The sequence below is a fragment of the Tamandua tetradactyla genome, chromosome 20, assembly GCF_023851605.1.
Source record: "Tamandua tetradactyla isolate mTamTet1 chromosome 20, mTamTet1.pri, whole genome shotgun sequence".
NCBI lineage: Eukaryota > Metazoa > Chordata > Mammalia > Pilosa > Myrmecophagidae > Tamandua > Tamandua tetradactyla.
In genome coordinates, this window is record NC_135346.1 from 18,618,082 (window position 1) to 18,631,743 (window position 13,662).

Consider the following 13,662-nt stretch of genomic DNA (forward strand, 5'->3'; position numbering starts at 1 on the left):
GTGTATTAGCAGTTTCATTAATTGCAGATAACCTGGTGGTGTGGTGATTTTTAGTCACATATTACTTAATTAGCTAAACTTTTTAGGGGCTCACCTAATATGTGATATGTATAAAGTGATAGTGTTTCATTATCATTTAACATCTATCCAAAACTACAGTATTTGTCAGTTTACATTAATTATGTACATAATTAAATACAGATAGTTCCTATCTTGGAAATTTAACATCTCCAATTAATGTCAGTGCAGATAAAGATGGATAATGACATGTCTAAACTCAAAAGACAGTATAGAAGAAAGTGGTGGCTAAGAGCTGGAGCTCGGGAACCAAACTGCCTGGACCCGCATCCTGGCAAGTTACTTAACCTCTCCCTTTTGCCCCCTTTTCTCTTTTCTCCTTCTGGGGCTACCATAATGCATATGTTGGTATGCTTAATGTTGTCCCACAGGTTTCTTAGGCTCTGTTCACTTTTTTTCTTTTTTAAGGCTCTGTGCCCCTTTAAAAATTCTTATTTCCTTCTGCTTTCTCAACCTGAATCATTTCAGTTGTCTGGTCTTCAAGATCTCTGGTTCTTCTGCCAGCTCTCATTTACTATGAAACCCTGTTTGTGCAGGATTTCAACCTAAGGAATATTGTGAGGACTAAAAGTGATGATGTATGCTTAGCCCTATGCCTGAGACATAGAGTCATCCCAATCTTCTTATTTTAATAGTGAAGAAATTGAGCCCTAGCATGTGCTGATTAGATCAATTTGCATTAATCTAGTGCAAACCAAATTAATGGTTGGTTTGTAGGGTGATAAGAAGAGGAATGAGTTGTCATTTAATTTTCAGGCAAGTTAGGCTTTTTCTTAAATTTTAAGAACTGAAATTATATTTTTGTTTAATTTATTCATTATTAGTGTATTTTGGAAATTTAACACATATGAAGCATAATACCCATATATTTGATTTTGTAATCTTAATGTAGAGCATCTGATATTGGGAAAAAATATTCCATAGACTGTTTGGTAGGTTGGTCATTATGTAAGAATAGGAAATAAGGCTTTATGTAGAATATGTCTTGTATATTTGGATTTATAGTGACAGTAGGCCAGGTTAATACCATAAAAATATTCCAAGGAAAACATCAATAATCATATTAAATTATTAATTTTACATCTTGTTTTCTTTGGACATTAAGTGTTATTCTGACTTGGATTAATTATGTACAGAATACATAGGGTCAGTTTGCAGTTCAAGTTAATGATTCTGGCATTTGGAATTAAAACTGGGAGATTTACATTTTGTGTCTACATTAGACATAGTCTTGTTCACCGATACTCATGTGACAGCATAAGATATAACCTCTAGAAGTGTAAAGATTGTCTTCAGGGAGCCAACCTCCTGTGAGTAGCCTGTTTATAGAAAGTTTGGTGGTTGTTTGGGTCTCCCCAATATGCCTGTGTGGCGGAAAGCAAGGGCACTGCGAGCTCATGGCATTGGTTTATGGGCACCAGCAATGGATGGTTGTATCAGCTGAACCTCAGAGGGCAACCCTTGTCTGTCCTGGAGCTGGAGGGCCTTTCTTGAGGGCCAGCTGCATCATCCCCAGTCTCTCCATCCTAAAAGAGCTGGCACCACTGTCTATTGTGTGCCAGGTGTGTGTACTTAACACAACATTTGTCAGGTAAGGAAACTGACCCTAGGGAGGTTGAGTACTCCAGCACTGAGGGCTGTGCCACTTGAGCTCACTGGCCTAAACAACCTGGTGACACTGGTGATCTTATTTCAGGATCTTTATCTATGCTTATATTTTTTATTTCATCTGAACATCACCAGCCAAGTCCCCCTTATAGTATAGAGTTTGGTGCTCTCCATCATAGCTCAGTTCTGACCTCTTTCTCCCCCCTCTCCCCCCTCCCACCTCTCTCCCCTCTCTGTGCCCTCCACCCCGTCACCCCACACACATATTATATAAATATAAATGACACATGGCTTTTCATTATTTGAGGCATAACCGTAGGCTTTGTACTGCCATTTCTGCAAACAGTTAAATTACATTTATGATAATAGAGACACTTAGGTATATAATTACATATGTGCATGAACAGGAAATGAGTTTTTAAAATGTAGAAACCTCAAATTCCTGAGTCAAGGCAGAACTTTATTCTTCAATGACAGGGTTTCTCCCCACACCACTTTTGTGTTTTAATTGTAGGCTTCGAACTAGTGAGAAACTTGTTCTCAGCAAAGTAGAATGCTTCACTGTGATTGTTAATCTTTCACGTCTTTCTCTTTTTCATTAATTCCCTCTTAAATGGAGTAAATTTCTATAGGTCAACTTTGATTTTAGGGTTCATTTGACATTTTCCCTGTGAGTATAGGGGAAGTAAGGGTGCCAGGTAGAAGCTGGGTCCACCTAATGTGGTATGGGCCTCTTGCAGGCAGGGAGGGGCTTAGATTCTGTAGCCCCTGAGACTGTCAGACATGGTTGAGGGGATGTTCCTCCCCATCTTCAAAGTAGGTGAATGCATGGTTTTCAGGTAGCTGTCTGGAAAAGACAAGGGTGTTTCCTGCAGCTTTCTCTAGGTCCTGTTCATGGCCTTTTACCCAGTACTCTACCACTTATCACCTGATACTCTTTGCCTTCTTTGAATTTTATTTTTCCTGGAGGTTATACCCTATAAAAGCCAGGTTTTCTGTTCTCTTCAGGGAATTTGTTTCCTCACACCAGAGTGAATGGTTCTTTCTTATAGAATCTTAGTCTCAACCTGGCATGTAAATCTCTTTCTGTTTGGCATGCATAGAGGTTTCTAGGCATGGATGCTTGCAGCTGGGGGGACTCCCTATCTTCAGAGGCAGCACATTCCACTGGCCAATGGAACCATAACCTACTGCCACATACATGTGCCTAGTTTGAATTGAGAGGGGCTATCAGTATCAAATATTCACCTGATATTTCAAAGACTTAGCATGAAAAGAGAATGTAAAATATTGCAGTTTGTTCTTTTTTTTGCCACATCTACTATGAGAATGAAGACCATTCTCAGCAACCAAATTGTCAACATTCCAGAAAATGTCTACAGGAATGTGACATCACCTTGAAGGGACACACCGTTATTGTGAAGGGTTCCACGCGAGCCCTGAGGAGGGACTTCAGTCACATCCATGTAAAACTCAGTCTACTTGGGAAGAAAAAGAAGAGGCTTCGGGTTGACAAATGGTGCGGAAATAGGAAGGAGCTGGGCTCAGTTGGCACTGTCTGTCATCATGTACAGAACGTGCTCAGAGGGTCACTCTGGGCTTCTGTTACAAGGTGAGGTCTGTGGATGCTCACTTCCCTGTCAACGTCGTGATTCAGGAGAGTGGGTCTTTGGTTAAAGTCCAAAATTTCTTAGGTGAAAAATATATTTGCAGGGTTCAGATGAGGCCAGGTGTTACTTGTTCAGTATCTCAAGCCCAGAAAAATGAATACTTGAAGGAAGTAACATTGAATTTGCATCATATTTAGCTAGTTTGTTTGATTCAGCAAGCCACAACAGTTAAGAACAAGGATATCAAAAAATTTATAGATAGTATATATGTCTTTGAAAAAGGAACAGTTCAGCAGGCTGATGAATAAGATCTAAGAGTTGTCCAGCTCTGGAAGCAAAATGCCAGACCTATTTGTGATATTTTAAAGATGCAATAAATGTCTCTGTTTAAAAATGCATATCACAATTTTTACGTCAGTTACATCTTGAAATGATAATATTTGGGGTTAAATAAAATATCATTATAATTTATTTCACCTATTTCATTTTACCTTTTTTAATGTGGCAACCGAAAAATGTCAAGATACCTATGTGGCTTGCATTATATTTCTTTTGTACAGTAGTGGTCTAGGTGATTCCTTTAGGCCTTCCAGGCCTGCTCTTCATCCTGTCTCTTCTCAGAATGCCCTCAATCAGGTGCCAGACCTCACTGAGAATGCCTGCTGTAGGGGCAGGCTTACAAGAGAGAGCAGCCAAGGCCACCACCCCTCCTGCAGGAGACGCTGTGTACTCTGGATGGCATTAGCCTTTCACCCAGCTACCTCACTCTGATTCCCACTGAGCTCACAGTGAGGGTGATCCTTCCAGGGCTTGCTGCAGTTTCCATTCCTGTTGATATGGGTGTGATTAATTGTTTGATTCTACATGCAGTTTTGACACTTAGCCAGTATAAACTTCTTAGATTCAATCCAGTGTTCTTTCCTGTCAAGTTTGTTGCTGGCACTGTTCTTAAGATTAATGGCTGCTCCTTCTAAACTTGTGTCCATCCCTTCCTCCCTCCCTCCCTCCTGTATGTCTGTCTGTCTTGTCTTTTCTCCTTTTATCCAATCTGGTATTTAAAAAGTTGTCTAAGACAAGGCGTAGGATGGAACCTTTAATATCTACCATGGTTGGTTACCTCATTTAAATTGAGGTCACTGTCAGAAGCATAGTCTGATCTAGCAGTTTCTTTGTGGATATCAACTCACTGTTCACTTCCCAGAGCAGGTTAATATGCTCTCTAGTAATTTCATTTTATAAAAACTTACGTAGAAAATGTGAAGGAAATTTGCAAGGCTGTCGGAGACCATCCTTTTTACTGGCTGTGACTTGAGGTTGAGAAGTTATCATTGTTGGTTCAAATATGACGCTTGCTTCTCACTTTGCTCTATGTTTAATGCCATTGATGTTCTCCAAAAGTATTTTGGGCTTACATTTAATTTTTTAAAAATTTCCCCATAAGCACTTGGTTGCTCTTGTACATCAGGTAGCTGCTACTGAACTCCTCTGACATCTGATCCCTCAGGCATATAGTCTGATTTATTGGCTGTTAGAAATGTGCTTTTCAATACTGAAATGAAGCCAGGCTCCTTCGCACAATGTTTTGGGGGTGCTATGTGTTTGCTGCAGTGGGGATCTAGAGTTACATGAAACTCTAACCAGCCAAGATGTGCCCAAATTCTTTATTATTAGAGAAATTACAAGAGCCTCTGAAAGCATCTCTGTGCAACAAGGTGCCTGGGGGGAAAAGATAAAAGTACCAATCTAGATAAGATATAAATGTAGTTTGGTATGCTACCATTTTAAAGCTTAAAAAAACCCACTAAGAAATACAAATTAATTTAAAGATATATAGCAAATAAAGAAAAGCATATGGAAGAAAATGTTTATTCACACATTTATTTTATCTATGTGTGGATTTTTTAAAAAAACCATAACTGAGCAAAGAATTATCAAAAGTTTAGAGTAAATTCATCAGACATTTTGCTGTGTATAAAAACTTTGTAAAATGAGATCATACTATGTCCTTTTTTCATTAAAAAATGAACATCAGGAACATCTTTCTATAACAACAGCTGTAATTTTTTTAACTTTTTATTTTTAAATACTTTCAAATTTATAGAACAGTTATATATTTCAAACCCCATATAGAGGATTCCAACACACTCCCACTGCCCCTTCCAACCCGATACTCAAATCCACCAATTTTAATATTTTGCTGTATCATACTATCTATCCATCTGTCAATCCATTTGTTTATCCATCTGTGTGTCTATATATATCAATCTATTTTCTTAACACTTCAGTGTAGATTGTATACATCATGTCCCAGGAAAATTCAATACAACTATGTACACTTCTTAAGAACAAGGATGTTCACTTATTTAACTACCTTAAGTTCAGTTGTCACGTTTAAGAACTTTAGTCTATATTCCTTTTTTTTTTTTTCATATTATCCCATCAATTCTTTTTTAATCTTTTCTCCTCCTTTGTTATATCCTGTCCAGGATCATGTATTACATTTAATTGTCATTGTCTCTTCAGTTTCTTTCTCTTTCTCCCTTTCTCTCTCTCTCCCTCTCTTCCTCTTCTTTCTCTCTCTTTTCCCATCTCCTCTCTCTCCTCTCTCTTTTGTTGGGAACACATATACAACATAAATTTTTCTGCACAAATACTCCCAAGCGTACTGTTCAGTGGGATTCATCACATTCACAGTGCTGCAGTGCCCTCACCCGCTTCCATTACTAAAACTTTCCCATCTCCCCAGACAGAAACCCACACCCGTTATGCATTAACTCACTGTTCTGCCTCAGCCTCTTCTCTCATTTCTGTCTCTGAGTTTGCATATTCTCTGATACTGTCTTTGTAGTTCTATGGGGGTGTAAGGTTAACATCCTAAATCTATAACCCTGTTGCTTCCTGTTTCTTTGCAATTGTTTTGTATTCTTTTATTGAAACCTGTACATTTTGATATTTTAATGTGCTGAAATTTGGACTCTGAGGCACCCATACCTTAAGCTGATATCCAGTTAGTGTTATATGACAGAACTTTCCTTGATTGCCAAAAAAAAGACGAACATCTTTTCCTGTCTTTGCAGATTGACCTGTTGCTGGTGCACTTCTTTCAGGTATCACCCATACAGTAAGCTTAGAGAGCTGCTCAAGGCATAGGGGCTTCCTGACCCTTTCTGTGCCTGGATCTTTTCTTTGGGCATGTATGTGTGGCCCTAGGAATTATCCAGTTTACATGGATGCAAGTGTTCCCTCTTCCCTAGGAATCTGTTTCCCCATGTTTTGGGGCGCTGCACTGTATGTTGTATAGACAACAGTCCCTGGCCTCGAGCAGCCACAGTGGCAGAGCTCTGTGAACTACCTTTTTTTTTTTAAACATAACAACATACAAACACGAACATTCTTACTATATGATCATTCCATTCTTGGTACATAAACAGTAACCCACAGTATCATCACATAGCTGTACATTCATCATCACGATCACCCCTCGGAACATTTGCATCAATCCAGAAAAAGAAGAAAAAAGAAAAAAAATCATACATACCATACCCCCTACCCCCTCTCCCACTGATCACCAGCACTTCAATTTACCAAATTTATTTTAACAAATGTTCCCCCATTATTCATTTACTTTTAATCCATATGTTTTACTCATCTGTCGATAAGGTAGATAAAAGGAGCATCAGACAAAAGGTTTTCACAGTCACACAGTGACACACATTGCAAAAACTACCTCATTATACAATCATCTTCAAGGAACATGGGTACTGGAACACAGCTCCATATTTTCAGGCAGTTCCCTCCAGCCTCTCCATTACACCTTAATTAAGAAGGTGATACCTATATAATGCATGAGATGTTTGGAACCTCTCAGCCCTTGACACTTTGTCTCTTTTCACTCTTCCCCCTTTTGGTCAAGAGGTTTTTCTAAATCCCCTGATGCTGAGTCTCACCTCATTCTAGGATTTCTGTCCCATGTTGCCAGGAAGATCCACACCCCTGAGAGTCATGTCCCACGTAGAGACGGGGAGGGCAGTAAGTTTGCTTGTCATGTTGGATTGTCAAGACCCACCCAAATGGGTGGAGACATGTTGTTACCTAATCCAGTTTAACAACCAGTCTTGATTAAATCCATCTCCAGGGAGATGATCTGATTACAGTTTCAAACATACAGTATTGAATAGGGATTATTCTGCCTTTACAAAGTGGGATTCAGATTAAACCATGGCTTTTCTAGGGGACATGTATCCTTTCAAACCAGCACACAGTTAGAACCACCAACAATGGGTAAGTTGCCCTTCTCTTGATTCTGCATTTGCCATGTTGCTGCAGTCTAATATTTTTGAGCTTTTTAAAGATGTTTCTGTCAGTTTTTGCTGTTTGTTCAAAGATTCTGTGGGATGACAGAGCCCTGGAGCATCTCACTCCCCCTTCTTGATGGCACAGGACCCCTCATAGTTTTTTAGTGTGTTTTCTGTTTACCATATCATGGCCATTCTACCATGTTAAAAAGTACTCATTTATTTCATTCATATGGATAATTACTGGTCCATTTATTTAACCAGTCCCCAACATTGGGCTTTTAGGTCAATTAGTTGTTTTTAGATTTTTACATTGGGCTTTTAGGTCAATTAGTTGTTTTTAGATTTTTACTGTTTTATATAGTGGTAATTTAAACATCCTTGTGATTCCCCCACCCCCCCAACCACCATCCCATCATTTTCTCAAGCCAAAAATCAAGGGGGCATCATCCTTGATTCTTCTTTTCCCCTCATGTTCATATCTTATCCACCAATCCTTCTGATAATACCTTCATGTTATATACTGTTATCATTCTAGTTTCTTTATTTCCATGGTTACCTCCTTAGTCTAAGCCATCACCTCTTACTGGACTTTTATAACAGCTACCTGATTTCTTCATTTGAACTTTTGTCTTCCTCCAGTCTCTTTTCTGCAGAGCAGCCAACATGATCCTTTTACATCAGATCATGTAATTCCTTTTCTTCAGAACATCCCTTCCAAGTTGCCCAAGCACACTTGGGATAAAATCCTAAAATCAGACTCTTAAACCATGGCCCACAAAGACGCCTTTTTACCTGTCTAGCTGCCTCTCCCTGTGTGTGTCCCTCACTGACTCCCCCATCATGCTTGACTACTTCCTTGTTGACTGTACCCAATCTTGTCACCACCAGTGTCTTCTGCACTTGTTAGGCCCTTTGTCTGGAATGTTCCTATTTATCATATAGATTTCTGCCCAGACATCACCTCCTTAGAGATGCTTTTCTGGATCCCTCACCCTTTCCATCTTACCCTCCACCACTCAGCTTTCATCTTGTCATCTTGCTTTATATCCTTCATAGCACTTCACACTATCTGAAGTTATTGGGTTTAATTTTCTTATTTGTCTGCCACCCGTCTCATACTCCAGAAGAATGTAAGCTCTCTGAGCACAGGGACCTAGAGCAGTTCCTAGAACATAATAGGTGCTCGGTAACTATTAGATGAATGAACCCACCAGTTCTCAAAGTTAACAGACATTAGAGTTACTCAGGTGTTTAGCATTCAGATTCCTGGGCCCCACCCCCATTGGTTCTGATTCATATGGTCTGAAAACTGTACTTTAAGAAAAGTAGACCTTTATGTAATGAATGAGCATCAATATTGTGAGCTTTGTCCTGTTCTAAAGAATTTGTAATGTTTATCAGAAAGCACATCATACTGTATAATGTACATGTAAGGAATACAGAAATCATGGGGAAAATGTGCAGACTCTTTTTAAGGTTAAGCGACGGCTGATTTGAGCAATAAGCAAAGTTTTCCAAATCTATAGTAAACTTTCTATAGTTGAGGGAGAAGAAAAATTGTAAGATTCTTATTCAGATATTTGTGGGGTTCCTTCTCTGTTCCCAGCACTGTTGTAGGCACTAGAAATATAATAGTGAATAAAACAAAAATCTACTGCATGAAGATTACCTTCTACTGGAGAGAGACAGTCAAAAAATAAATATGTATTTTTTATTGTGTGTATATTTTATATAGTACAGTACAAATGGTGCTGAGAAAATATGTAAAAGAAGTTGCCTGTATTATCAGCACTTAAAGTGGAAACTGAATAAAAGCTGTTCTTTCAGCAGCACTCTAATACATGACCAAAATAAAATCGGAGCAGATGTGTTGGCTCTTGCTAACTTGGTTTTTGGAAGTCTTATGTATTGCTTTAATAGAAAAACTACCCCCCCACCCCCCCCACGACAGAATAATGTAGAAAGGTTATGATTTAATTTGGGGTGTCATGTAGAGTTGCTTCAAATGTATTAATAGTTCGTGAGTAGTATTAGGGAGCACACCCACTCAGAAACAGAAACCTCTAATGGTCTATGTATATCATGTTATGGAAATGCAAGGTTGCTTTCAAGAAGGAGAACCACATACTGCTAAGGTCCCTCTGTGTGTACAGTTATTTTCAGTGAGGTTGTACAATGTTGATTGCCTATTGGACTCTTATTAAATGACTTCTGTGACTTCACTTGAAAGCAAATAGCAGGATTTTTGCCACACGGTCTCTCTTTCCCATTATTTTCTTCAGACCTAGCTAGGACTTCTGACAAGTGCCTTGTGCTGTGCTCATCAGCAGAGCATTGTCAAGAGTCTATGAGAGTATTGAAGCCCTTTTTCTTGTGCGAGGGGTGCATAGATGTTGTGTGCCACCAAAATCCAGTGAGTTGGGGAGCAGGAGCTGAGGGGCCAGTATTGAAGAGCTGATAGGAAATCTCTTCACCATTTACTTATAGCACTGAGGGCTTTTCTTTCATTAGTTTATAAAGTGGCATAGCTGTGTTTCAATTCAAGATAGTGCCAAAACCTTTTATACTCGACTCCTCCCATGCCAAGTTAATGATTTCTTTATGTTGTTCTTCAATTTAAAGTGTATTGAGGTGAAATAGTCATTTGCTGTCAGAAATATTAGCCTTTTTGTCAATAATGCAACACCCATGTGTCTTTTTTAATTGCTTCATTCTTTGCCCACCTCCTTTGGCTGTGAGCAGCTTAATAGCTAAAGAGCTGTCAGTTTTCCCTTTAACTTTGCTTTCTTTTGAGTCCTCTTTAAATTTCATGAATTGAGAGAGTAAAGTAGGAAAAATGTCATTCATGACATCTTGCCTACAAAAACCACATATCATTTAGTATCCCTTTTCCTTCAGCCTCAGACATTGTGTTAAAATGTGCCTCTGATTATAATGAATTTGCCACAACGATTTTATCTCTTTCACAGCCTTGTGGATTAAGAACCAAAAAGTGAATGTAACTGTTAATGCTTTTGAGCTGGATTATCCTTACCTGCTGTCCTCCTCTCCCTTTCCCCCCAAGAGTATTTCCCATTATCCAGGACTTCATAGGGCATGGCTTTATTGGTTTGAAATGTGTATTTTAACTGCAAATTGAATGATCTGCATTATAACTTTTATACTGTGGTGTGCTGATAATATGTGATAAAGTGGCCTTGAGAAGGCTCTGTAAGGAGGAGTTGAATGAACCACTGACTTCTACCTGTGACATGTTGGATATTTTCTCAGTGCCTGCACTGTAGACTGAAATCCTTGCAAATAGAAAATTAAATGAAGCTTTAATTTTATTATGACTGTAAGATGTTTGCATGAAAGCAATCAGGTATCCTTGGGGGAATGCTGACCTTGGAATCTGGAATAATTGTCTAAGAATATTAAGCTTGGTTTTCTCACATTTTCAAGGGTCTATAAGTTCAGATGTCTCATAGCCTGGGAGAGACACAAGTGGCTTGTATATGCTATTTTTATCCCCAATAGGCAGTTTTTGGCTGTATTTTGGTTTGATTAAGGAGAGATGGTGGAGGAACCGTGTTCTCAAGGGGCATCAAGCTTTTTTTTCTCTTGGATCATTGGTAGTACTGTTTAAGGAAGCACCCTGCCCAACCTTGACCCTACTCCAAGGGAGGAGAACACACACCTTCCATTTGTGATAAACATATATGATAAAGTAGGTGTAGAAAACCAGGACCAAGGAAAAGAGTAATAGATAATTACAAATTATAATTGTGATGCTGGAGTTCAGATTTGGCGCTTTGCTTTCTGGTAGCGGTAGGGGGTTGGAAGAAGCTAACAAAATCAGTTCTGTCTTTAGAACAGAGGATGTACTTTTTTTTTTCATGGAAACTAGAGCTTATCCTAATAAATCTAAAATGAATTCCTCATATGGTGGCTTTTATATAAGATCCTTAACATTTTTATAATAAATACAGTGATAGATAGTACATGGTTGTTTTTTTTTTTCTTTTGTTCTTGTTTCCACCCTCTAAAAAGGGAAGGTTGTAACTTTCGATTGCCACTAAGTTGTGATTCAAACAGCTATTATTTTATCTAGCGAGGGGCTGTCTAGCACATGGCTTCCAGTCTCCAGTGACAACATTGGGAGGGTCGTGATTCTTCCTCCCTTCTTTTTTTTTTAATTTTTAATAATTTTTTTATTAATTAAAAAAAATTACAAGGAAGAAACACAAACATTCCTAATATATGATCATTCTGTTCTACATATATAATCAGTAATTAACAATATCATCACATAGTTGCATATTCATCATCATGATCATTTCTTAGAACATTTACATCAATTCAGAAAAAGAAATAAAAAGACAACAGAAAAATAAAACGAAAACCGAAAAAAAATTATACATACCACACCCTTACCCCTCCCTTTCATTGATCACTAACATTTCAAACTAAATTTATTTTAACATTTGTTTCCCCTATTTTTTATTTTTATTCCATATGTTCTACTCGTCTGTTGATAAGGTAGATAAAAGGGAGCGTCAAACAAGGTTTTCACAATCACACGGTCATACTGTGAAAGCTATATCATTATACAATCATCTTCAAGAAACATGGCTACTGGAACACAGCTCTACATTTTCAGGCAGTTCCCTCCAGCCTCACCATTACATCTTGGATAACAAGGTGATATCTACTTAATGCGTAAGAATAACCTCCAGGATAACCCCTCAACTCTGTTTGGAATCTCTCAGCCGATGACACTTTGTCTCATTTCACTCTTCCCCCTTTTGGTCGAGAAGCCTTTCTCAATCCCTTCATGCTCCTCCTCCCTTCTTTTGAAAAATAACTTTCAACCTTTTTGTTTCTTCATGCTTTAAAAATGTCTTGGAAAGAACATATATTTAGTTGTCATTATTCAGTTTGGCAGCTTTTTTCCAGTTAATTACAGAATTTAGTACATACACATTTCATTATCATTACTGACATTTGGATTCATTCTTGCCATTGCATTTTGTTCTCTTTCTCCTTTTCATCCCTGTTCTTCCATTCCTTTTTCTCTGTCTCTAACCTCTTTCCCTTGTATTGATTGAGTCCCCTATCTCCTTCTATTTTTTTCCTCTTCTTCTTTGGAACTCATACACTTTCTGTAATAATATTTTGGCATACATGTTAACTCACAGATTAAAGTTAATCAGTGTCTTTTCCAACTTCTGTAACAAGACAAAGATCTTAGAATGCTTTAACTTCAGTCACTCTCCAACTTGCTTAAACATTGTTGTTCACTCTTCTGGTTCTCTTATTTTTTCCCTATGAGTTAGACACTATTGTTATTTTTTATCCATTTTTCAACATTTGTTTAAATTACGGACTCTGTATCACATTTTCATTGTTTCCCATTTTTTCTTGCACATTTAACCTTCTTCAGGGATCACTTCTCCTTTCTTCCTGAAGTATATTCTGGGGAATTCCTTTAGAAGAGGGAGGGGAGAGCTATTGAGAGTAAGTTTACTTGAGTTTCTGATTTTCGTTTTTTTTCTTAATTTCCAAGGTTGATTTATTTTTCCTCTCAGTGATTTGAAGGTATTATTTCCCTGCTCCTGGTCTTGTTGCTGTTGAGAAGTCAGCAGTCAATCTTAATGTACTTTCTTTGTAGATAATTTTTATTCACCTTTTGACTACTTTTTTAAAATAGTCTCTGTGCCTGGTTGTAGACTTTATTTGCCCTGTTTGGATTTTTTTTAATCTTCCCAAGTCTGAGAGCATTTTTCAGCTGTTCTCTCTTTTAGTATTGTCTCTCCCCTGTTCTTGCTCTTCTTTCCTTCTGAAATTCTAGTAGCTGAAGAGTAGGCCTCAGTGTAGCTCACATGTCTCTGAACCTTTTTTTTTTTTTTTTTTTAAGGAAAGACAGAGAGAAGGAAGGAAGGATAGAAGGAAGGAAGGAAGGAAGAAAGGGAAACATTTTTAAACATTTTCTTGTTTTATTGTATTCTGTTTCTCCGTTTTTGTTACATGGGCTGGGGCCGGGAATCGAACCGAGGTCCTCCGGCATAGCAGGCAAGCACTTTGCC

At 38.2% G+C, this 13,662-nt stretch overlaps 1 protein-coding gene and 1 pseudogene across 1 annotated transcript in view; both read left to right on the top strand.

Annotated features, from left to right (window-relative positions):
- Positions 1-13,662, top strand: part of CTNNA1 (catenin alpha 1) — a 219,353-nt gene that overhangs the window by 172,080 nt on the left and 33,611 nt on the right. The gene's annotated exons all lie outside the window — the stretch shown is intronic.
- On the top strand, positions 3-9,491 carry LOC143665030 (large ribosomal subunit protein uL6 pseudogene; annotated as a pseudogene).